Source organism: Carettochelys insculpta, chromosome 14 (genome assembly GCF_033958435.1).
Source record: "Carettochelys insculpta isolate YL-2023 chromosome 14, ASM3395843v1, whole genome shotgun sequence".
NCBI lineage: Eukaryota > Metazoa > Chordata > Testudines > Carettochelyidae > Carettochelys > Carettochelys insculpta.
In genome coordinates, this window is record NC_134150.1 from 38,921,996 (window position 1) to 38,948,844 (window position 26,849).

At 44.1% G+C, this 26,849-nt stretch overlaps 2 long non-coding RNA genes across 3 annotated transcripts in view; one reads left to right on the forward strand and one right to left on the reverse strand.

Annotated features, from left to right (window-relative positions):
* LOC142020773 (uncharacterized) overlaps nt 1–26,849 on the reverse strand; it is a 129,836-nt gene that overhangs the window by 33,752 nt on the left and 69,235 nt on the right. The window lies entirely within an intron of this gene.
* LOC142020792 (uncharacterized) lies at nt 14,383–23,498 on the forward strand. Its single transcript, XR_012647500.1, has 4 exons — nt 14,383–14,905; nt 16,577–16,831; nt 17,696–17,830; nt 22,761–23,498. It is a non-coding gene; the product is annotated as an uncharacterized LOC142020792 (long non-coding RNA).

Genomic DNA, 26,849 nt, shown 5'->3' on the forward strand with positions numbered 1-26,849 from the left:
GGTCGAAAATGAATCTCTGTGAACAAAGCATGGCTATTATTGGCTTTCGTGAATGCTCCGTTTTGCAGTGGTGTGGCTGTGTAAATGCAATTTTTCAGATTCTCTCATTTCGCCCTTGAGACATTGAAAAAGTACCATTGAAAAAAACATGCAGTTTAGACACAGCTTCAATGAAATCAGCCTTGTTTTGTTCCTGGAGCAAACAAAAGTAAGTCAGAGTTCCTCCAAATTTTTTATTCAAACCTAGTCAAGGAACCACTTTTCAAATTAGTTTCTCCATGTCTTGGTTCCTATTATTCAGACTCAGAGCACTGTTGCTGGGGTGTCATTTGTCAGGTAAGCTGCATGGCTAGTTCCCGGACTCGGGGAGCACTCAAACATTTCAGACACACAAATTTCCTGCTGGCTTTCTGTGAATCCTGAAGTCTGTTGCCTAAGAAATTTGCTTTTCACTAGCGTTTTTGTTTGTCCTTGAAAGTGAATCCAAAGAAGCATGCACTATTGCTTGCTCTTCAGCAGATTGTTAAAGTGAGACACAGAGGGTTTTGTGAGTTGCCTGGATTCTCAGAACAAGTAGTTATGGAACCTGAAGTTTGAGAGATTCATTGGTCCCTCCTTTAACCACCTCAATGCATTGCCTTTGAGAAACTTCCTGACACCCAACACAGAAAGGAAAGAGTTAAAAATGTAACACACAATTGAAAGGAAAGACTTAGGCTAAGTCTACACTAGACCTTAAAGTCTATTTTAGATATGCAGTCCCATCTATGGCATTTGAGTAGCTGGAATCGACTTATCTACAATCGATTTACCTGGCTGTCCTCACTGAGGGAGGTTGATAGGAGAAACCCCCGTCAACCCCCCTTACTCATCACGAGATTGAGGAGAACAGGGGTCAACTGCTGACCACTGGTAGTTCAATTTTGCACATCCCCACAAGGCGTGCAAAAACAAACCCAGGAAGACATACCTTCAGTCCTTCCTGAAAGGAACTGAAGGCCTGGGTGCAATGACACATGAAGCACCTTAGTGCAGGGGCTATTTTATACTCTATATCCTGCGTGGAGCTATTTTGAATTTGAAATTGCATCATGTAATTGTAAGGAGAGCAATTCAACTAGTAGTTTAGTGTTCAAAGTGAGGTGGAAGACACTATGGGTAATTTGTACATTATAGATACACAGTTTACTAATTAAGATTTATGGCTAAATAAACCTCTTTTTTGTCTGCATAAAAGGGACAAGAATACTGGAAAGTACCTGGAAACAGCCCAAATTTTGTTGGAAAACAAGAAACCTCAGCACCACTCTTCTAACTCCATCCACATTTAGCTGTATAGAAATTAATAGAAAAGTATATAATATGGAGAAGGTTGGGAATAACCTTGAAAACAGATAGAAAATTGATTGCTGTAAAAGTCTATAGACTCATCTTACATTTCAATAGCATCTTGTCAGTCAAGGGGAACATTTTCAAAGGCACAAATCTTTCAGTGGGCACGTGTAATGAGCTTGAAAATCTTAGGCCTTTATAAATGTATATTCCCATGAGGGTGGAGCTCCCTGCCTGCTTTGGGTAGGCATGGCTGGTGAAGGAAAAAGCAGGGCCCTACCCGAATCTCATCTTTCCGTAGTAACCCACATCCAGGTTCCCTGCAGCCGTGACTGTGGAAGACACAAAGATTTGGCCCAGAGAGAGATGTGCATGTGTTATTTCTGTCCTTTTTCAATATTAAACAAACCTTGTTGGATGGATTTATGCGTACGTGTGCTCTCTCTCTCTCTCTCACACACACACACACACACACACGGTACATATGTACACCAAAATAGGATCCTACAGTAAAAAAAAAAATAGTTATTTCAATATTTTTCCTGCTAATTTCCGGAAACCATCCCAAATTTCCATGGCAAGGTAACCAGCTTCGATTCACCAGGGAAAGGAAGTTTACATACTTTAAAACCAATTGTTTGTCCCCACATTCCTACCAAAGAGGAAGGCATTGAATATCATCTAATAAGGGAATTGGGAAAAGGGAAAGAAGTAGAAATATTGTCAGACATTAATAGCATTCATCTCTTAAGCATGTATCGTGGATCCGTAATTGTTAACAAAACCGTAATGTAAACAACTGGTGCCTTAAGCAATGGCAGCAGAGCAGCACCAGAAGGCCAGATCTAAATTTAAATCTCCATTCACTTGGAATTTTTTGGAATGGGAACCCTTTCAGCATTGTTTAGGAAGACTTCTATTCAGTCCATAGCAGGAAAAGCAGATCCTCTTATTTCCTTATAAATGACAAATAAAGCCCATGGGGGTGTACTTTCCACGCAGACATGGGGACCGCCTTCAGTGGTGAAGTATGGAGAGTTAACACCAGTGCAGATTTGGGCCTGGTGTACGGTTCATTGTGAGATTGTGACAGGAGTCTGATGTGAGGTTGGGAGGGGTAATTAAAACAATTAGGGCTTGTCTACACTAGCTCCCTACTTCGAAGGGAGAATGGTAAGTAGGGTGTTGGGAGTCTATTAATGAAGTGCCGTGGTGCTTATGCAGCTCTTCATTAAGCAAATTACCCTTCGAAGTGCTGGCTCACGTCTAGCCGTGGCTCACCTGCCGGTACTTCGAAGTGCCTGGGGTAAAGTCCTGGAGTAAAGGTACTTCGAAGTATCCCCAGGCACTTCCAAGTACCCGCGGGTGGGCCGCCGCTCGATGCGAACTGGCACTTCGAAGTTGCACGGGGGGGAATTTGCTTAATGAAATGCACTTCATTAAAAATCTCCCAACACCCTGCTTACCATCCTCCCTTCAAAGTACGGAGCTAGTGTAGGCAAGCCCTTAGAGAATTTTTAAATGAAAAGCAAAAAGGGTGGAGGCGGGTAATTTAGAGTTAAGTAATAAGTAACTGACCCATAGGAATGTGCATGTCACTAGGCTTATGGGAACCACTTGAAGGAGCCTTTGGGTAGTCTTTTTCCATTTCTCCCCCCAATGGAAATAGAGCTCAAGCTAAACCGGACAGTACTGGCCCCTAGAGACACCACAACGATGGACAGGTTTGCAATGATACACCTTTGATATAGGTTGTGAGATTTCAAAATACACTACAAACCGCATTTTGTTCTCTAGATTTTCCAGCTGAGCAGGAAAGTAGGACGGCATTTCTTAAACTTTTTGAGCCCACGGAACACCAAACTAATATTTTTATGTGAAACACATCTGAAAATTTTCTTCAAAAAAAAAAATTGCTGTCAGACCAAAAACTGCCCCCTCAAAAAACAGCAACGTATACAGCAAAACCAAAATGCAGTAATTTAACCAGCAATGAAGAAGTAACAGTGTGTCTAGTTTTAATAACAGAAAACATAGACCATCAGGGTATTTTTCCAAAGGCTCGTGGCACACCTGAGAGTTGTTCACAGAACACCAGAGTTCTGTGGAACACAGTTTAAGAAACACAGGGCTAGGGAACACCAGCTGGTAGGTTTTCTTTGCTGCATGGGTATGGGTGGGGACATGATGCATAAGTTTCTTATGTGAGAAAGGCTAAAAGGAACCCAATTTAAACCATGTGAAATGAGCCACATTCCACCGTGGTGGAGTCCCCATGGAGGCATGTAATAATCACCATCATAAATCAACCAGATTTTGTTCCCATTCAACACAATTACAGAATTTCTATTGGGCCAAGTTTTCTATGAGGGGAAACTACTTTGAATCAGTGGAGCTATTTCAGATGAGAATTTGTCTTCCCCAGGAGCGGGGTGATTTGGGGATGAGATTCTTCTAGTCAAGGCACTACATTTAGCCGTCTGAATTCTAGTTAAAAGTGATATATCTTGATTAGTGCTAAGACGAAAGCCTCTGGATCGGCTTTTTTGGCACACATCTACAGAAGCTATGAAACCATATTGTGCTAAATATGGCGGATTTAGTTGTGCAATTTCAGGGGCTGTCTACACTTGTGGGGCTTTTTTGGAAAAAAAATTCTCAAAAAAGCCTTGTGGAGCATTCAGACTGCCTCACATAAAAAGTAGAGGTGAAAGGGCTTTTCCTTCAAAATAATAACTCCAGCTCTGCAAACGATTTTCATTGACCCTCCCTTTCAAGGTCAAAAAATGAATGCATGTGACCAAAGCACTGACATTATCAGCTTATGGGAATGGTCCTTTTGCACTGTTAGGGCTGTGAACCCTGGCTGTATGTGTGAACGCTCCATTTCACAAGGCTGTGACTGCGTGAACACAATTTTCCATCTTACCTATTTCAGCCTAGGGACGTTGAAAAAAATATGGTCAAAAAACCAGGCAGTGTGGACGCAGCCTAGGAGAGCAACCAAAAAGCTGCCCACTGCACCTTGCATATAGCACTACTGCTGTGCAAAGGATGTCTGTGTGATTCCCATCTGTTCAGATCCTATGGGAAAGAATCAGTGCAATTTATCTTCAGCCAGGATTTTCAAGGTATTCTCTCTCCATTGTTTGCTAATTGCTGCAAGTTTGGATGACAGGCTATGGGGTCAGAGCCAAGGCAGAGAACAGAGCTTTGCAGAGCTCACGCAATGCTCCTCAGTCTGGGGCTGGAGTAAACAGAATCTCCTTAAAGGTCACTTCTTCAGGCTCCCGCTGCAACTGCCAAAGGAAGCTGCAATCATTTTTCAGTCCCTTAAATGCCAAGAGTAAAATGCACTGAGTCACAGTTTTCCTACATGTTCCTGGTTTATGATGAGTCTACTTAGAAGGCATTTCCTTGCCAAGAACAAGCTTCTTTTTCCTTTTGAACCCGGAATAGACCCACAGTACCTTTTTACAGTTAAGGGTCATGGCATATTGGGTGAGGAAGTCCGTCAGACTCATTTGTGTGCCCTGGACCCAGGATTTTCTCAATAATCCACTCTGTATTCAGGATGATCAGATCATGGTCTTTTCCTCAATATTGCAAGAACAATTAGCGCTGGGTGAAAAATTCAGAATACATTTTACTCAACTCTCTCCTTCTGTTTGCAAACCATCTTAAATGCCCTACTGACATTTCGTCTCCTTATTCAATGTTCCCTCCTGGGCTGGCCCACCAGCCCACCCACCCTTTTCTCCTTAAGAAGTGGAATTGAGATTTTCCATTGTCCCTAAATTTAGCCTCTGTCTGGCACCAAAACTGTCTTATCTGGAAGGAAATCCAGATAAATCACAACTACAGCCCTTATGTACAAATAGAAGCAGCCCCAAGGAAACTACAGAGACTACTTGCATACACGCCATTCAGCGTGAAGATGGGTTATCAAATCCAGCACTGAATCCAGCCTTAGGAACAGCCTTACATGAATAGTCACTGTGTTTATATGAACCATTCAACAGACCTCTTCTCTCTTACCCCGCAGTTCCAATACACATCCATAAGAATCCCTGGGATTCATTAGGCAGTCCTGGCTGGATACATAAATAATACGGCTGTTGTCAGATTTCCCTCTGGTGTGCAGGGGCAGATCTGGAAACCTAAAGGCCCTGACCTTCATGTTTCTCAGCAGGGAGTGAGACACCCTCAGAGCCGAAGCAGTGGGAAAATGAGCGTCTGTGTTATGCTTTCACGCGATACTGACAGGGAAACGTAATTTCTCAGAGCTCACTTGAGTGAACTCTGATCTGGTGTATAATCTTGTGCATGTAACACTGAGCCAGTTGTAGCTGGTAGGTTGTGGCAGAAGCTTTAACATGGTAAATTCCTTTTTAAGCTCTGCATTGGCGTATAGGAGAGTGTGTGGGTTCCTCATCCTCTTAGAGGCAGGGAAGTGAATTGGGCTCATTTAACTTAGACCAAGATGTGAGTGTGTTTGAAAAAAAAAACAAAGAAAGAAAAGAAAATCTATGTCACTGTGTTGCATGAGGGAGATGGCTTAGGATTAGAGCTAACATCTAAGGCAGGAAGAATAGTCACAGAGATAGCCTTGTTATTGTATATCTTCTCAAAACCAAAAAGCAGTCCTGTAGCACTTTGAAGACTAACGAAATGCAGGGTCCCCAGGATCTGATCTTTGATGAAGCCAGACTCACTGCAGCTTTTCTGTCTGAATGTGGGAACATTGATGTGACAGACGGGAAAGGCTCAGGGTCCACTGTAGCTTGTCCCTCTGTCTTCCAACGTCCCTCATCTTCCTCCCTCCCCCAGTCATGTGGATGCACCAATCTCACTTGCAATGCAAGCGCCCAACACTGTTTGCTAAAGTGGGGGTTCTCAACCTGCTTTTTTTATGATTCCCTCCCTGCCCCCCACCAACATGCTGTTCAAACCCCATGGCCTACCTGTGCCACAATAACTGGTTTTTTTGCATAGGCAAACCAGGGCTGGTGTTACAGGATAGCAAGCAGCGTGGTTGCCTGGGCCTCATGCCACAGGAGCCTGTGCAAAACCGCATAGCTCAGTCTTTGGTTTCAACCATAGCAGGCAGGGCTCAGGGCCCTGGGCTCCAGCCCCATACAGTGGGATTCGGCTTTCTGCCCTGAGCCTCAGTAATCATAATGATGGCCTTGCATGTTGGACACCCTGAAAACTGCTACTACCCCACTAGGAAGCCCCAGACTCTTGGCTGAGAACCACTGTCCTTGCGAAGACAACACAATTCTCAATGGCCCTGTTAGTAGGCCCTGGGCAAAATTCCTCCCCTACCACAAGGGTGGGCGCAGTTTGGAGCCGCAGCTTTGCAAAGGGAGCTCAGGGAGCCATTGCAGTAGAGCCTGGTGTGCTGGGGGAAGGCATCTCCAGCCAGCCGTCTCCACAGAGTGCAGCTTATTCCTCTGCTGGCTGGTACAGATGAGGTGTGGGCAGATGCTGGGCAGATTCTATGGCATAGAAGCAGGTTCTCGGGCATGTGTTGTCACCGTTGTCATGGTTTCAAAATACAAACTCTGGCTCCAGCTGTAAATCAAGCCTCGCCAAGCTTCCCAGAGCAGGACTTCCCAGAGTACATCCACACCTCATGTCAGCGGAGCCGCACAGGGTGCTCGAAAAGACAGCTGCCAGCTGCATCGTTGTTCTCGTGGAAATACGGCTGCTTGACAGCTCCCCATCACAAATGACTGTCTCAAATGAAGACGTACGGCCCGAAGTCGGCAGTGCGCGGAGGCTTTGCAGGTGGAGAGCGGGTGGGGGAGTGGATCTGACTTGCAGCCTGGGCAGTAGTTTGGGGGTGTCAGTATGATTGAAAGCTAAACTCCTCTGCCTGCCCCCCGGGTCACAAGAGAAAAGACGCCTTTAGGCTGCAGCAGGCCTGCTTCTAAACCACCCCCTCCGCATGGAACCAACCCATGTTAAATCTCCCCTGGCCCCGCCTTCCTCTTACAAAAATGTCCTTTAAATCCACTTGTGCCATGCACGACTTGTTAGTCTATGTTTAGCTGGTGCTTTTCGCCTTTCAGGGCAAGGAACGTGTTGTCAGCATAGTTTTCCCTCACTGGCGGCACCAGGCGTGTGTCTGTCACTCACTACAAGCGACAGAAATGAACCTGAGGGGCAAAATTCAGCTCTGAATCTGAAAGGGGTTCAAACAGGTCTGAGAGATAGCTGGGTTCAGAGGGGCCGACAGCCACCACAGGCGCCAGGGCAAGGTGTGGTGAGCCGACTCCATGCCCTGGAAGAGGCCTTGGGTGGGAGGGGAGGAGCCAAGGGCATTCATACCACAGTGCCACCCAGAGCACAGCACAGCACACCACTCCTCCTTCCCCCCTGAAGTGTTTGGATCTGGAATTTTTGTTGGGTCCCAGTGCAAATAAATTAACAAGCAAGAGCACAAACATAGGCTCTACTCAGCATCCAAGCCTTCCAGCTGTGGCTATACAGAAAATAAATAACACACTCAGCTGGGCTATGAAAGAACCAAGAGTGGCCACTCTTCACAGACAAAAAGGAGGTGGCTGGCAGCGTCCTGAGAAGCTCTGCCACTGTCACAAAACTGAAAGGCACATTACGAAGAGAGCGGTGAAGCAATTCAGGAATGTCTCTTCCTCATGACTTCATCCTGGCGTCCGCTAGAGAAAAAGCTTGTTTACATCTAAATGTTGTGCAGTGGCGGAGAGCAACGGTTAACCAAATATTGTCAGAGGAATTAACAAAAACTATACACAGAATGGTGCAGGGGAGGGGGTGCATCTGCTGAGTGGGAGTGGAATTTGGAAACTGGATGGAAGCATTTCGTGTTTGGCATGGCTGATTTCTCCCGGCAAAGGGAAATTGAAGGAGGCGGAATGACAGGACAGCCTGGCGACCTCCTGAATGCGTAAGAGATAGAGAGGAATTATCGAGATGGTATGAATTTCCCTGGATGGGAGACAAGGGCAAGGTTTGCAGATGACTTTATTAGCTGTGGAAGTAGTAGTGGCACTTTTCCAGGAGTACACTATGTCTCCTGCACAGGAATGTATACCATGCTCTTCAGCAGGGTAGTGGAGTTAATCACACAGCAAGCAGGAGGAATTTGAGCAGCGCAAGCAGCAGAGCTGGTAACAGGCAGGAAATGTATCCAGGAGCAGGGCAGGAAGACTCCTCCAAAACATTTATGGCCCAGAAGAAATCTCAGCCCCCTGGTAGTGTGTGTGTGTAGCGTGCAAAGTCAATGCAGTCTGGTCCCTGTGTGGTCTGCAGGGGGGTTGTGTGTGTGGTCCTCCCAAAGCCCTGCTCATCTGTCCAAAGGCTGCTAACTGCCTGCTGAATGACCACGTCTGTTTACTTTAGCTCTGTCTGCACCAACTGAACTCTGATCGCTGTCTTCCTCCAGCTGGGCCGACTCAGGACCCCAAAGTGAAAGAGAGAGAGACAGAGAGAGAGATCTGTGTGCGAGCCTCCAGGAAAGAATGGGCTGCAAATGGACTGCAGCGTAAATCACAGCGAACAATTGATGGGCCATTTGCTCGCCATCATTTTTTCGCTGACCTCCACCCCTGTTTCACTCAAACAGGCCAGGCTCATAAATCGCCTTTGCTGAGTGCTGGGAGAAAGATTTTTCGTGTTCCTGACAGATACAATAAAAATATGCCTGCGTTTCTCTTTGTTGGGGGGAGATGGGTGTGCATGTGTGGTGACTGTGTAGAAGTATGTGCATCCATGGTATGCGTGTGCAGTGACTGTGCATGGGTGTGGGCAGATGGTGAGTGTGTGTGTGTGTCTGGTAATTACGTCTTTGGAGGCTGTACGTCTGGTGATCGAGTTTGTGCCTATGAGTATATGGGCCCAGGGGTTTCTTAGGTCTGGTTTGCAAATGACACACAGTGCGGGGAGAGTGGTGAGCATATGTTGTGTGTGCCGGTAGAAAAAAATAGTATTGCCAAATATTCTTGCAAACAAAACTAGCAGATACACTTCGCTCGTTTTTAGAGCTTGGGGGGGGGGCACTGTTTTTCTATCCTGGGAAAACAGTTGACATTTCAATAAAATTTCCCCTCACTTATTGAGACAATGATTTGATCTCAAACATTTTCATGAGTTTACTGGCCAATCCCAAACTCAGTTAAGGTCACTGGAAATGTTGTGGTTCTCTTTTGATCATTTTTATTCATTTATGCATTTTAACTATCATTTGCTCATGTTTCAAAATGAAAAATAGTTACAGAGGGGTAGCCGTGTTAGTCTGTAGCTTCACAAAACAAAGCAAGCAGTCCTTAAAGACTAACCATTTTATTTATTAGACAATGAGCTTTTATGGGTCAGACACACTTCTTCAGATTCTTACCACAAGACCTCATTGCCTGATAAATAAAATGGTTTGTTTTTAAGGTGCTACACAACTGCTTGCTTTGTTTTTCAAAATGAAAGTCATTTCGAAATGGGAACTTGGAATTGTTCATTTGCAAAATGTCAACATTTTAAAACATTTTTATTAAAATAATTTAGTGAGATTCTTATCAAAATGAACCCCTTCCCAATCAGTTTCAATTTTGACTGATATTTATACACAGAAAAAAAAAGATTTGTCAAAAAAAAAAACCGCAACAACAACCACCTCTGCTTGTTTTCATGACCCTCTTTTATTCTCCTACCAAAGAACATTTGTGTGAATGGTTTGTTTGGAATTCAAAAGAATATGCATGGAAAACAAAAGCATGGCAAAATCTGGCACGCAATACTCTTGTGAGCTTGTGTCTAGTTGACAAAAATTGTAATGCACCATTTTATAAGGCTTTTTATTTGCTCAAAAGATTAGAAGAATTATGAGCAATGTGGAATGTGGACCTGAAATATTTGTGATAAGTCACTAGAAAAATTAGGAATTTCTCCTGTTTAGAAATTAGCAGTCAGGACACAGGTACAATAGCACATGATTTAGCTAGTTGCCCAGTCATATGGTTTTAACACCAAATAGTCAGTGAACAATCAGCAAATAAGTCATTCACAACATTGGTTTGGTGAATCCAGTCAGACTCACTGAAAAAACTTCAAATGCATAAAAATCATAATCTATTCACAGATCATACAAAAACAAGCAAAAACAAGGCTGGGTAAGTTAGCTACAGTGAATAATTTGATGAGTCTCATGCTCTGTATATGCAAGAGACTCTGCACAGAAGAGGTGAATATTTAAATACAGTGTGCATACATATGTATATGAATGTGTGTGCATTTGTGCATAAAGAAGTATGAGCAGTGTGTATGGTTTTTTTTCCAAAAATAAGCGTGGTATCTCTGTGTGTGAGGGTGTGATAATTGTGTGTGTGGTTTGTATTGATGTGTACCTGTGCATGAAACAAGGAAAGTTGTTATAAATGATTTATCCACTCAAGGGTGTACCAGTTGCCCATTATCAATCTTATTTTAGAGATATAGTATTCATCTGTGAAAAATCACTCCAGTCTTAATCTTGGCATGTAAATATGGCCTGAAAATTAGAAAAATGTATTACTAAATTGTGATAGATAGATCGATAGATAGATAGATAGAAAGAACTGGAGGGAACCTGGAGAGGTCATTTAGTCCTGTCCACTGCACTCATGAGAGGACTCCAGGGATTCTCACCCTATGGGTCGGGACCCAAACATGGGTCACCATTAGTTTAGATATGGCTCTTTAAGGAGCCGATTGCAATTGTCATCACTCACTCCTCCAGCTCCCAGTCCCTGCCCTGCTGCACTGAAATTGAACTCAATTTAACTGGTTTAATGGCTGGCAGGAGGGATCCCACTGTTAAACCAGTTAAATTGAGTCCCATTTAAGCGCAGCAGGGCAGGGAACTGACTGCACTGCTGCTGGGTGTAAGGGGGTAGGACGGCTGGGTGGAGTTGAGTGGGGGAAGCAGCAAGGGGCAGCAACAGTGCTCGTGTGAGGTAGGTGGGCGGCATTCTGGGGCTGCGAGGGGTTTAGCCTGGGGGAGGAGGGGAGGTCAAATCAACATTTATAAAAACACATTTCCCCGGGGGATAACCTCCCCCACCCCAGTTTTGAATGGCCTTGGGTCACAAAATCTTACTGAACTGTCAAAATGGGTCACCATCTCAAAAAGGTTGGAAACCACACCATTCAGGTAATAAAGAGCTGTGTGAATGTGTATATACAAATGAAATCTCAGACACTTTTGAACTACTGGAAAAGAAAATATCCCAGAGCCTGAAAGTTACGGAAGTCTTTTGTTATTTAGCTAACAGTAAGAAAAGCCACAATTAATCATAAAACAAATAATATTTGGCAAAACAATAAAGTTCTTTCATGGAATTTTGGAAACAATTCAAGTTGGTGCTGATATTACGCTTTCAATGATGACATCTGACCTTTATGGGGGTCTAAGAATAAGTCATGGAAATGAGAATATACCCCTATAGAGTTTTAACCTGGCAGACAGAGTGTGTGTGTGTGTGAGAGACAGAGAGAGAGAGAGAGAGAGAGAAGTGGTCTGAGAGTGGGGAAGTGAATTAAAATTCTTATTTGTTGTTCTTTGTACCTCATTGACCCATTCTATTGACCTTTATGCTATTTTTTCAATGGTGTGATTCCACCAATGAGGATCTCCACTGTTATGTGCTTAAAAATAGTGAACTATTCTTCATTATTGTATTGATCTACATCTTAGTTCTTCACTACCTGTGACTGCCTAAAATATACTTTAGAAGTACACAACCCAAAGACAGAGGCAGAGGAAATTGTTTCATTATATTGTTACCTACCAGTTCTTGATTTAAAAAATTCAAAGACCATGCTTTTAAGAAGTAGCCCACAGTCTCCCTCCTGAAAATAAAAAGGACTGTAATTATTTTTATTGCCTATTGATTTAATTTGGTGTTCCATATTTGTCACATCAGAGAGACGCTTAGGTAAATTATATTTCCATTGCTTGAATAGCTATTTAACAGAATGATTAATTGTGAAATCATATATGCTATATGAAGTTCCATATTCCCTTTGAATTTTAAAAAGATAAAATGAAGTCACATGCAAAGGATTAAGAGTGACTGATAAGAAGTTTGGGAAACAAAGCAACAAAGATAGTGACTTTCTAGATCTCTTTTAGCTGCTCTAATTATTTTTTTATTGGCCCAACAATGAGTTACGAATGAAACAAGATTCCAAAGCACCTTTTCTGGCTTTCCTCATGTGCACTATAACCTGCTCCTTATTTTAAATCCTCCCTTTTGTTGTCTAGTTGTAGATTTAATTTGGAGTTATGCAGTGGTGGATATTCAACTTATTTCTCTTGGGTATTTCTGGAGCCAGATAAGACTGTAAAAGTAGACTTCCCAGGTCTATGGAAAGAGATGCACATTGTTAAATGCTCTTCAGCGAGCAAACCAAATACAGCCTGGTTATTCAATATCCACGGTACCCTTTTACTAGCTCCAGATACTGATCTTCCAGCTTTACAGTGGGCTGGCAGACTTGATCGGTGTCCCATAAATGCTCGTTTTTATTTTCCACCACTAGAAAAAACAACTTGGGAGCCCTTAAGCCCTGGGAAGGGGCAGCGGCAGCCGCTTTAGAGGGCTCAGTCTGGAGGTTATCGAGTTGGCCAAGAGAAGGGAAATAAACCAGAATCTGCCTCTGCTGCTCCTAACTCCTGCAGAGCCTTTTTGGGGAGCCAGTCGCTGCACCTCCAAAAAAGTCCCTGACCCTTAAACTTAACCTCTCTTAACAGGGCAGGAATAGGGGTTAGCGGCTCAAGCAACTGGCGGCTTTCACAACTCCGCAGGAGAGCACCAATGGCCTGGGGATTAGATAGGGGTGCACAAAGTGGGGGGCGGGTCCCAGGGGGTGTGAAATCTCCTGGGGGGCCACAGGCCAGTCAGCCGCTGGATCTCAGGCTCCTCCATCTCTTTAAACATGTAGAGACGCGTTACTGGTGATATGTCTGTACGTTCACCTGGCTAGACCGACTGGGAGCGTTCTCACATGCTACCGCTGTTCTTACACGCGCTGACAGCGGGTTTAATACGGACCTCTGCCTTGGTTTGGAGCGGGTTAGACAGGGTGGCGGCGGGGGGTCTGCTACCGGCTGGGATGAAACGTGGGGGTGTAACAAATTTGCTCAGCCCTGGATTAGGAGACCAGATTTCTCCATGGGGTGTATTTATTGCTTTGATTCTTTTCCATTTCCAGTCCGTGTGGATTTACATTTAAAAGCAAACACACACACACACACACACAGATTAATTTCCTTCCCCACCAGTGGACCCTGGGCACTCGCAAGGCAAACAGGGCCCTTTATTCCCAGACCCCCCGCCCCGAGCAAACCCATGTGGGGCTGGCTTGTGTTTTTCCACCCACCCCTTCGGAGGGCTGGGAGCGATTCCCGGCTCGGCTGCGGGAAATCAGAGGAGCCGGGGGGTCGGTTTAACCAGCCGCCTGGTGCTTCGGGGTGGCAATACGGAGCCAGGGAGGCGACGCTTTTCTCTGCCACTGAACGCCCGCCCGGGGCGATCCCGCTCGCCGCAGGGGGCACCGCGCCCGGGAGGCGGCGAGTTCGGGTCCCAGGCGCAGAAGGAGGTTTCCGCTTCAGCCTCCGGTGGCGTGAAAAAGCACCAGGTACGGTCGGGGCGCGGCGCGGGCGGCGTTAGGGAGGCACCGCCAAGGGGCCGATCCCGCTAGCCACAGAGCCGAGGGGTCCCCGTCCGCTCCTTGGCGGAAGACGAGCCCCGGGGCCGGGTGTGGTTCGCTTTTCGCCAGGGGGAGAAAATGACTGGTCCCTCCACCCCCGTGCTGTGCTCAGGATGGGGAGGGTGAGAGTGTGTGTGTGTGTGAGAAAGTGTGTATGTAAGTGTGCGCGCGCGTGTGAGAGAGTGTGTGTGTGTGTGTGAGTGAGAGAGAGTGCGCGCGCGCATCATTGGTTTGGAAGAAAATTAACCCGGGATGGATGTGTGTGTGTGTGTGTGTGAGTGAGTGAGAGAGAGAGAGTATGTGTGTGTAAGAGTGTGAGTGGGGGGCAGACGGCGAGTGTGTGCGTGTGTCTGTGTCTGGGACAGTGTAAGTGCGCGCGCGCCCGTACGTGTGAGGGAGTGTGAGCGTGTGAAAGTGTGTGTGAGAGAAAGAGATCGAGTGTGCGTGTGCGAGCGCGCATCATTGGTTTTAGAAGAAAATTAATCCGGTGCGCGTGTAACAGTGAGTGCGAGAGTGAGCGAGTGAGTGTGTGCGCACGCGCGCATCATTGGTGTGGAAGAAAGTGAATGAGGGGGGCGCGTGTGAACCTCGGGACTTCACAGGCACCCGCCGGGGAGCGAGACGACCCGGCTGTCCAGCGGCCCTGCCGGGGCGGGTTACTGGATCCGCTCCGGTGAAAGCCGTGGGGAAGCCCGCAGCTCAGACCAAGACCTGACTCGGCGGATGGGTGCGGGGATGTTGGTGGGGGGGGTGAGGTGAGTGCTGTACGACAGGCTGCGCTCGGCACAAGGCAGCGCGGCTGAGCGTGCGAGTCGCCCGCCCAAAGGTGCGCAGGAGCGCACAGGTAGGCTGGGGGTACAGGTGGGCGCGGCTGGGGGGGCGCCTCAGCTGGCTGCCTTCGGGGCCGTGCCGCCGGGTGGATCCAGCGCTGGGCAAGGATCGGGCCCCACCCGAGCCCCCGGGGGAAGAACACCCCGCGCGCTGCAGCCGGGCCCCGCACCCCGGCTCTCCCGGGGCATGGCCGCGGGACGCAGAGCGGGAGCGAAAGCTGAGCCTGGAGTTTCCATCTGTGAAACTGACGCGCATGTGCCTGTAATGAAATATTTCCTCCCGGCTCCGGGCAGCGCCGTCAGCCCCATGGCCCAGAGCCTGGGAAAACAGATCCCCCCCGGCTCCCACCCACGGCGCCTAACCGCACGGGCCGGGGGGCAGGGCCGCGCGGGGCCGGGCACTGTCAGCTTGCTGCCTCCCGTGGGTGGCTTGGCCACCGTCTAGCTCTCCAAGCACACAGCCCGAGGCGGGGAATTGCTGTAGGAAGGCTCCTCTCCAGGGGCAGGAGTTGCGCTCATCTCAATGCGGAAGGGGGCTCCCTTCCAAATCAGCCTTCAATCACCTCCCAGGCTGGTCCAGAAGGGACAGGCCCAGACCCGACGCCCAGGGCGGAGGCAGCCGGGGAACTACGTGTGCTGTTTAAGCAGAGCAGGGTTTTGCCGTCAGTCCACAAAACACGGTGGCGCTCTCCTCTAGCCACCCCTACCTGAACAAATCTCCAGCCGGCAGCCCAGGCTGCAAGGTAGCTCCTGCCAAGAAAGAGGTCAACCAAACTGCTTTGCTTGTGCTTAGCTAGTGGTTAGATCAGAGATGGCTGTGAAGGGTGTCCCTGTGATGGTGGCCAGTGACTTTATTTGCTTTAAAATTAGAGTGTTAAAGTTAGAGGCTGCTCTGGCCATTTTAACTTCCAGATCAGGAAAAACCAATCAGTGCCAGAACAGGAGCTAGTGTAAACACCTAGCACTAGATTTGGCTCCCAATTAACGTGGTGTCAAGGCAGAGTAACACGGCTGACCTCAGGGAAAGCCCATAAGATTTATACCAGCAGGACTTATAGTGGAATATACCTCTTAAGGTCAGTTTTAGCTATGCTTTTACAGTAAACTCTTTCATAGCTGGCAGCCCTGGGAGTGGGAGGTTGCTAGATATTCTGGATAATAGAGAGGTATACCCAGCAATGCAGAACACTAAAGAAAAACAAAATTAGATATTAAGAAACAAACAAATGTATGCAGAGTATTTTATTTACCAGCAACAGTAGTCTTGTACACTCTAAACTTATACTGTACTTGCTGTATTTATTTGCATTTACTTTCACTATGCTGTACTTATGGAAAATATAAGTAAACCCTGAGGCTGCTTGTTTGAGGGTGGCACTGCCTACCATGATGACTACTGCTCCCTTTTCTGTAGCCAGCTGTAGTGTCCTCCTTTACCTCCATGGTGTCCAATATACATGTGGCTATCTGGACTATTGAGCATGGCTAGTGGGCTTGAACAATGAATATATTTTCAGAATAATATGGCTAGTTTGCTAAATAAATAAATTAAATAAAATAATAATAATAAAATAAATAATAATAATAATAATAATAATAATGTGGCTTCAGAACTGGTTGGACTCCACAGTTCTTTATTTAAACCCTGGGAGGCAGAGACCATCTTTCTTTCCCTGTTTGTACAGCACCAAGCGCTATGGAACTGGTCCAGGACTGCAGCTCTTAGCCACTAATATAAGTAACGTGTAGGCTTAGTTTCTTATGTAAGCAACAAAAGGGTTGGGATTTGCAAAGGAGGCAAAGCAGCCTACATCTTCTGGAACATCAATGGGATGTGACGGCCTAGATCACCCTTTGAAAACACCGCCAATATTTGCCAGTTGGAGCAGGGCACACGGAGACCACAAAGAGAGACTGTGCTGCAAATTCCAGTTACACATGTAAGTAGCTCAATATCTGGCCTATTATAGAAACAGGAGCCCACAGTCTAGCTCCCATGCAAATCCAACGTGTCCCAGCATCCCCAGGGTTTCACTCAGAGGTTCAGCCAAACACTTCCACTATGACAAATTGGTTAAAAAACTGAATTACACTGACACAACAGTATTTAAAAAAAAAACAAACCACACATCTCAGTCCAGATTATTTAATTGTAATTGATTAATATTTGTATCAGAATCACTTCCATAGGCTCACAATAAAGTCCAAGACCCCATTGTACTGGGTGCTGTATGAACCACACAAAGGCAGCCCCCCCACCACCCCACTACAATTTTATAATCTAAGGCTCAACCCTGCAAATACTGCCACAATGCGTAAGGTTACTTGCAAAAATACAAAACTGTGCAGGATTAGGGACTAAAAGAGAGGTGACATGACAGGGGAGCTGGATGTAATTGTACATTTTAAAAAATTCCAACTAGAGAAAGTAAGGGCCAGCTAACATAATGTGCTCTTTAAACAGTAATTAATTGCATGATTTATTGTAGGCATTGTAACAGAGATGGGTTTAAAAGCCTCTTTGTTAAGAGGATGAACCAATAGGAGCAGATTCACAGTGCCTGTAAACTGGCATAGCACTACTGAAGTCAGGGAAATAAGATAGTGGTTGAAGCCAGCAGAGTTATGGAGATTTACACTCGCTGAAGAATTGGCCCATATTCTTTAGCATTCTGATCAACTTTCCCTCCACATCTCCCCGAGCTGATTAAAAAAAATGTAAACTATAATATTTTTATCACCCAGGAAAAAAGTATCATGACACTTTTACTTTTTCATGTATTTTTCTCCTTCTACTTTTTCAGTCCTAGCCTCCCCAAGACATGGCTCATATGGCAGAGGTAGGAACAGCTCAGACCAGGGAACCACGTGATTGAGCATCCTGTCTCAAACAGCAGTCGGTACCAGTTGCTTCCACAGAAGGTGCTCTTACCTCTTAGGTGAGTTGTTACAGAATAATCTGCCCTCAAAGAAAGATTATTCTTAATCCCCTTTAATCTGCAGGCGGATTATACCCAGGAGATCCACACAAGGGACAGTGCTGGTCAGAAAAGATACAAGATTCAGACTATTAGTGGTAAAGTTTGAAATAGTGGAAGTAGTAAGCCTCTTCCACTCCTATATCTTGGAGCACAGACCACTGAAGACCATTCACCAGGTGTCATTAAAAAAAAAGCAGAAGAACAGGAGTACTCCCAGCTGATCTGCTTTCTCTCTTTGGCGTGCATGCGTACACACACACACACACACACACACACACACATACACATCCCTTTCATCAAGAGTCATCAGAGATGCAGAAGTTGTTGAAATGCAAGGACTAATCCTGCCCAACAAAAATCAGTGGAAATTCATCTAGAAGCAAAAATCCTAAAGGAATCAAAATGTTCCATAGAATCATTATGGATAACAATTCATTCCTCTAATATGAATATGGCATTAGGAATATATTACCGACCACCTAACCAGGACAGTGATAGTGATGCTGAAATATTAAGGGAGATTAGAGAGGCTATCAAAATAAAAAACACAGTAATAATAGGAGATTTCAATTATCCCCATATTGATTGGGTGCATGTCACCTCAGGACGGGATTCAGAGATTAAATTTCTTGATGCCTTAAATGACTGCTTCTTGGAGCAGCTAGTACAGGAACCCACAAGGGGAGAGTCAATTCTCGATCTAGTCTTGACTGGAACGCAGGATCTGGTCCAAGAGGTAACTGTTACTGGACCGCTTGGAAATAGTGACCACAATATAATAACTTTTAATATTCCTGTGTTGGGAAGAACACCGCAGCGGTCAAACACTCCGGCATTTAATTTCAAAAAGGGGAATTACACTAAAATGAGGAAGCTAGTTAAACAGAAACTAAAAGGTAGAGTAATTAAACTAAAATCCCTGGAAGCTGCATGGAAACTGTTTAAAGACACCATACTAGAGGCCCAACTTAAATGTATACCCCAAATAAAAAAACACAGTAAGAGACCTAACAAAGAACCACCATGGCTAAACAGCCATGTTAAAAAGGCAGTGAGAGAGAAAAGGGCAGCTTTTAAAAAGTGGAAGTCAAATCCTAGTGAGGAAAATAGAAAGGAACATAAACACTCCCAAATTAAGTGTCATAATGTAGTAAGAAAAGCCAAAAAAGATTTTGAGGAACAGCTAGCCAAAAATTCAAAAAACGATAGTAAAATGTTTTTTAAATACATTAGAAGCAGGAAGCCCGCTAAAAAAGCAGTGGGGCCCTTGGACGATAAAGATATAAAAGGAGCGATCAAGGAAGACAGTGCCATTGCGGAGCGATTAAATGATTTCTTTGCTTCAGTCTTCACGGCTGAGGATGTTACAGAGGTTCCTAAATCTGAGCCAGCCTTTTTAGGTGACAAATCTGAGGAACTCACTCAGATTGAAGTGACATTAGAGGAGGTTTTGGAGTTAATTGATAAGCTGAATAGTAACAAGTCTCCAGGACCAGACGGTATTCACCCAAGGGTTCTGAAAGAACTCAAATGTGAAATTGCGGAGTTATTAACAGTGGTTTGTAACCTATCCTTTAAATCCACTTTGGTACCAAATGACTGGAAGACGGCCAATATAACGCCAATATTTAAAAAAGGCTCTAGAGGAGACCCTGGCAATTATAGACTGATAAGTTTAACATCAGTACCAGGCAAATTAGTAGAAACACTAGTAAAGAATAAAATTGCAAGGCACGTAGAAGAGCACGAATTGTTGGGCAAAAGTCAGCATGGTTTCTGCAGAGGGAAGTCGTGTCTAATCTATTAGAATTCTTTGAAGGGGTTAATAAACATGCGGACAAGGGGCACCCAGTGGACATAATATACCTAGATTTCCAGAAAGCCTTTGACATGGTCCCACACCAAAGGCTTTTATGTAAATTAGGTGGTCATGGGATAGGAGGAAAGATCCTTTCGTGGATCAGGAATTGGTTAAAAGACAGAAAACAAAGGGTGGTAAATTTTCACAATGGAGGAGGGTAACTAGTGGTGTTCCCCAGGGGTCAGTCCTGGGACCGATCCTGTTCAACTTGTTCATCAATGATCTAGAAAATGAGGTAAGCAGTGAGGTGGCAAAGTTTGCAGATGACACCAAGTTGTTCAGGACAGTCAAAACCAAAACAGATTGTGAAGAACTACAAAAAGATCTCAGCAAACTGAGTGATTGGGCAGCAAAATAGCAAATGAAATTTAATGTGGGTAAGTGTAAGGTAATGCATGTTGCAAAAAATAACTCAAATTACACGTACTACATGATGGGGTCAAATTTAGCTACGACAGATCAGGAAAGGGATCTTGGAGTTATAGTGGATAGTTCTCTGAAGACATCCACGCAGTGTGCAGCGGCAGTTAGTAAGGCAAATAGGATGTTAGGAATTATTAAAAAAGGGATCGATAATAAGACAAAAGATATCATACTTCCCCTATATAAAACTATGGTACGCCCACATCTTGAGTACTGCGTGCAGATGTGGTCTCCTCACCTCAAAAAAGATATATTGGCATTAGAAAAGGTTCAGAAAAGGGCGACTAAGATGATTAGGGGCTTGGAACGGGTCCCATATGGGGAGAGGCTAGAGAGACTGGGACTTTTCAGTTTGGAAAAGAGGCGATTGAGGGGTGATATGATAGAGGTATATAAAATCATGAATGGTGTGGAGAAAGTGAATATAGAAAAATTATTTACCTTTTCCCATAATACAAGAACTAGGGGACACCAAATGAAATTGATGGGTAGTAGGTTCAAAACTAATACAAGGAAATTTTTCTTCACACAGCGCACAGTCAACCTGTGGAACTCCTTGCCCGAGGAGGCTGTGAAGGCCAGGACTCTATTAGGGTTTAAAAAAGGGCTTGATAAATTTTTGCAGGTTAGGTCCATAAATGGCTATTAGCCAGGGATAAAGTATGGTGCCCTGGCCTTCAGAACAAGGGCAGGAGATGGATGGCAGGAGATAAATCACTTGATCATTGTCTTCTGTTCTCCTTCTCTGGGGCACCTGGCATTGGCCACCGTCGGCAGATGGGATGCTGGGCTGGATAGACCTTTGGTCTGACCCAGTATGGCCATTCTTATGTTCTTACGATGATAGGCACCAGACACAAAGAATTCAGAACATGTTGTTATATCACTGCTTGTCTTGCTTTATGAATTTTAATTAGGAACACATGCATTGCTGCACAGGATCAGACTGAATAGTAACAGAGAGTAAGCCGTGCTAGTCTATACACTATCAAAACAAAAAGCAGTCAAGTAGCACTTTAAAGACTAGCAAAATAGTTTACTAGGTGAGCTTTCATGGGACAGACCCACTTCTGAAGAAGTGGGTCTGTCCCACAAAAGCTCACCTAATAAACTATTTTGCTAGTCTTTAAAGTGCTACTTGACTGCTTTTTGTTTTGATAGGATCAGACTGGTAGTCCCCAGGCTCACTTACCTTTCTCTTACAGTGCTCGGCTCCAGTGGCTCTAAAGCAAGAACCCCTACGGTATGGGATACCTGCTCCATTCCCTGTTTGTACAACACCACGCACTGTGCCATGACTTCCCAATAGTAGAGATTTGAATTATGCATTGAAGCTCAAAACTTTATATTGCTTCCCAAACTGTTTTTAAATACCTGATAAGAGTCTATACCTGGATATGGAATTGTATTACCAACACAAGGCCTCAGGAAACTACTTGAAGTTTCTGTTGAGTGGTCCCTAGGGTTTCAGCACTGGAGAGGAATGGTGCTGCGACAGGATTTGGGGAAGTTTATCACAGTCAGTTTTATCATTTGTAGAGCTGCCTGGGTTTGAGTGGCACCTCAGTGCTTACAATCTCCAGCCTGAAGAGCTTTCATTCTAAGGGCTCAATCCTGTAGTGCTGAGCACCCTTAGTTTTCATTAACTCTGACAGGAGCCCATGGTGCTAAGCATCTTGCAGGATGACAGGTTCAAACCATGTAGTAAAATAGTTTAAAATATTTTTCCTGATCCTCTTTTAAGTAAGCGTCTCAGTTTCTTAAGTCTTGTTCTCCAAAACCACAATGTGGAAATGGCTTTCACTGATCCACTGCTAAACCCCATTGTTGTCATGTTAACAGTTCCCATTTCTTTAGCGCTCTAGATACTTCATTTGTATGAGGCAAATTATCTTGTATGTTCAACTGAGCTAAACTTGGTGAAGCAACATCTTTTATTAGACCAGCTTCTGTTAGTGAGATGCAAGCTTTTGTGTTTGCAGGATAAAAGATACTTTGTCTTGCTAATATCCTGGGACCAACATGGCTACAACAACACGGCATATATATGGGCTAAGATTCCATGCAGTCTAGGAGATTTAGACACAAACTCCATTAAAGTTAATGGAAGATGTGTCTAAACCCCTTCTGCTTTAAGGCTATGGTTACCCACAAGTTTTGCCAGCAAAGCCCTGGTTTTGTCAACAAAACTCGTGGAATGTGCAACCACAAAATGGGATTTGTCAACAGTATCTGGACAAAACACAGGCCTTTTGCTGGCAGCATTCTGCCCCCCACCAGCTGTGAGGCATAACACTGCTGTTGACAGATTCTGTCGACAAAAATGCTGTGTGGACGCTCAGTGTGGGGGCCTTCTCTCCACAAACAGGACATTCACAACAATGGGCAGAACTGTCTTTGTGCTTCTGGGTGCCTATTTTGTCAAGAGAGCAGCTGGGCAGCCTGGCTGCTGTGTCAACAGAGTGGACCGCTCCCGACTGGCCTTTGTATGTGGCTGCACTCTGTCAACAGAAGTTTTGTCAGGAAATCTCTTCCGACAGTGACTTCTGTCGACAAAGCACTGTAGTGTACCTATAGCCTAATTCTGTTTTCTGTCTCATGAAGGATCTCTGTGGAATGTGTTTTTCTGTTGAACTTTGTCATGCATTTGGTTGGAGAGCTGGAAGATGTCATTAATGTTGGAGAAGCTGTATGCATCTGGTGGAAGGAAGAAGCCAGCATTCTTCTCACCTAAAAGAACGAGTAACTGTTTTTGAATTGCACTGTGAGGAAGTTGCAATGGTCCAGGTCTCTCTGAAACTCAGTTGCAGTACCATGCAATTACACACGCCTATTCCACATGCTTCACGTGCTAAACAGAGTATGAGTCACATCGACAGAATCTGAGAAATTGCTGAGTGGCATTAGCTCAAGTCAGCCTTAATTAAGTGAGCATCATTCAGTCTTCTTCGATACATGTCTTGTCTCAAAAGGATGAACAATGCTCCTGGATGATCGAGTACATACCTTTATACTCATACTATAAGACTGATTAGATCGATAATTAAATGAAAATGATGGAGCAGAAAGTAACCCATAACACAGATCTTCTCCAATATTATACTTATATTCCAGTAAACATTTTCATAATTACTCTGTCATACCTCAGTAGTTATGCACCATTTAATTTATTTTAAAACTCTAAATAAACTGTAAAGAGTTTAAGCAAAATGATCTGATTTACTACCATGTACCTTTTATGGCAATGGGGTTACATCCGCATCAGTGTGGATTAATACTCTGGCAAATGGGACCTGATATTTGAAACTGTTCAGAGGTGTTTCTGGAATGCTAAGAAAGTAAGTCCTTTAATGCTAGAAAAGGATAATTTCTGGAAAATAGTTCTGTAGGGAGCTTGATCCCATGCATATTGAACTCACTGGACAGACACACAATGACATTAATGGGCTTTGGATCAGGAGAAAAAAGGGAAGTTGGTGTAACCTATTAGGTTATTTTCAATATTTTAAATTGTCTGTTCCAAAAAGTTATTGGACACATGTAAGATATCAAAAATATTATTACACTTGTTTCTAATGATTTCTGGATCACCTGCTATTAATTATCTCCCTGTGTATCCTATCATCCTAAACCCAGGGTTATACATTCAACCCTTGCAGGGGCCATTTAGGGATCTGGGACAAATAAAAAGAAATCTGTCAGGTATGGTGATAGGTCCTGCTATGAGTGCAGGGGACTGGACTCGATGACCTCTGAAAGTCCCTTCCATTTCTATGAGATAGGTATATCTCCATCTAGCTTCTTATAAACTGCCAATGACAGGAATTCCACAACCTCCCTTGGAAACCTATCTCAGTGTTTAAAGCTAGGATGTTTTTCCTACATCTAATCTAAATCTCCCTCGAAGCAGATGAAGCCAATTACTTCTTGATCTACCTGCCGTGGAACGACCACAGTCTTTAACATCTGAAGACAGTTACTAGGTCCCCATAGTCTTCTATGCTGAAGATTAAACAGACCCAGTTATTTCTTATGTCTTTCCTCATGCATCAGTTCTTCTAACCCTTTTGTCATGGTGTTGCTTTCCTTCAGACCCTCTCAAATTTATACTCATCCTTTGTAAACTGTGGTCCCCAGAACAGAACTCCATATTCCAGCTGAGGCCTCATCACTGTTGAATAACAGCACGACAATTGACCTCTCTGTCTTACCCACGACACTCCGGTTCATACACCCCAGAATGATACGAGATTATTCTGCAACTGCATCACATCGGTGACTTGTTCAATTTGTGATCCACATCATAAGTCAACTTATGCTAAAGATCATCCTCTTCCAATCACTAGTGAAGTTCCTTTCCATATTTACACCCAGCACTAGTCACATTCTTTCAGTGCTCCTAGATCAGAGAGAGAAGCCTATTTCCCTCCACTCAGTTAAACTTTACTTCCACACATGAGGACACACATTTCACTCTTGTGGTCATCTGGATCCCCACCAAGACATACTTCCGTCGTGCCTGTCATCACTACCACACACAAGCCACTCATGTTCCTTGGTACTACATAACTTCACTCTCTTCCTTTTTGGCATCAAAAAATTCTGTCAACTGCTACTCTCTTCCTTCTGCAAGCAAAAAAAAACAAACCCCACACCACTGTACAGAGAGACCAAAGAATACAATTACACACAAGTTTCATGTCATTTGCCTGTGATTTCTGATGACGGAGAAATCCTTTGCTTGAGGCATTAACAAAACACACAGAGATGTGCACTCAACTGGAAACTTGCTACGTATTTTCCTTGTCAATATATAAAATACATGGACATGAAATAATATGGGACAGGTTTTGATTGGTTTTTGTAGTAACAATACTATCCAAACACCAGATTTCTATTCCAAGCTACAGATAATTATCTCACACACAACATATCTGCAAAGTCACAATGCATGTTGAGCACCAGTTTCCTTCTGCATGTTGCCGGTGGCGGTACGACACAACTATGCACATGGCCTGTGTCACTGAGAAGGTTGGAACACTGATGTCATTCTACTTTTCTTTTTCATATTGACAAAACATGATGCTGAACCCATTTCTTGTTCTCAGGGGGTTTTAACAATCACCATAGAAATAATAAACTAGTCTTCTCTCTACCACAGAATTACGGGGAATGGGCCTCTGCTGACTTGCATCTTGTGTTGTCACTGACACCCATGCAAAGGGTATGGAAAATGCTACCATCATAGTCAATGACTGAACAATTCTAATTCGGTCGCATTTTGCATCATACTTTGCAGAGGTATAAAAGGTGACCTGTGAGGTGCAAAGCAGTGGAGAAACAAGCCCAGCAAGTGTTGATGCCTTTACTATAAAGGAGTCATTTTGCTTGTGTTTTTTAATTTTATATTTAAGTGCCAGATGGGCAGCCTTAGAACAACAGGAATATAAAATTGTCAGTGTGCCTTACCCCAGCATGAAGGGCCAGTCCTTGATGAGAATAATCAACAACTAGAACAATTTATCAAAACTCATGGTGGATTCTCCATTGCTGACCATTTTAAAATCAAGATTAGTTGGTGCTTTTGTAAAAGCTCTGCTCTAGGAATTATTTAGGGGCAGTCTCTAGCTTATATGCTACAGGAAATCAGTGTGGTCTCTTCTGGCCTTGGAATCCACAAATCCATGACTGAGGTTCCTAGGGGTTACCATCATACAAAAAAATAGTAACAGTAATGATAACATGGACTGCGTTTGCATCAGAGACAAGCAGAGTTTGTCAAAAATTGTTACATAAGTTATCCCATTTTTCCTCAAAAATACATTTGAATAAATTTTTTCCAAGTAGATGTACAGCTGGTCAAAAACTAAATAACAATAAAAATTAGAACACGTTTTGACAAGCCACACTTTTTTTTATTAAAAATAAAGCCAAGCCAGAGTTGATTAATATCTTCCAACCAACTCCACCTAGTGAGGAGAAATACCCTAACCACTGCAAACCCTTACTGGCTCCCAGTTCTTGAAAGTACACAGGATTTCAGGCTCAGATCTACAAGGGACTGAGGCTCAGTTTCTGAAAAGCATTCATTTCAACAGGAGCTAGATGCCTAAACACCAGAGGATCTGGACCCAAGAGCCCCCAACGTTCCACTTCACTCAGCGACATCTTGCCAGATCAATATGTCAATCAAACCTGAGCTCCTCCAGGCACTCAGCAGAAACATCACTGAAACAATTGTTACCTATTTTTGTAAATTAAATAGTGAATATATGAATGGTCCAGCCAAATCAAAATAATTTGTCTTATGTGTGAACTGACACGTGTGTGTGTTCCCTACACCTTCTCATGGTCTATGGATCTTATGCAATATGTTTTCAAGGATTCAGATACAACTGACTTAATAGCAATAGAGGGTTTTTTAATGTATTTCTTACACTGTAGCTAATTTAAATAAATACTTACAATGGGAAATGGGCAAGTAGTAGCGTCCTAACACTTGTTCTCCTTCCAAACTGTACAAAGGGAGAGTGTGGTGCGTGTCAACCTCTTCCATTCTGTCTCCAGAAACTGGATTGTGCCCATCCTAAAATTCCCCAGTTTCACTCACTCTTTTTAAGAGCTAATTCTAAAGATTACGAGACCCTCTTCTCTCCCATGCTCTCTTTTGTTTTTTAAATCCAGCACTTTCAC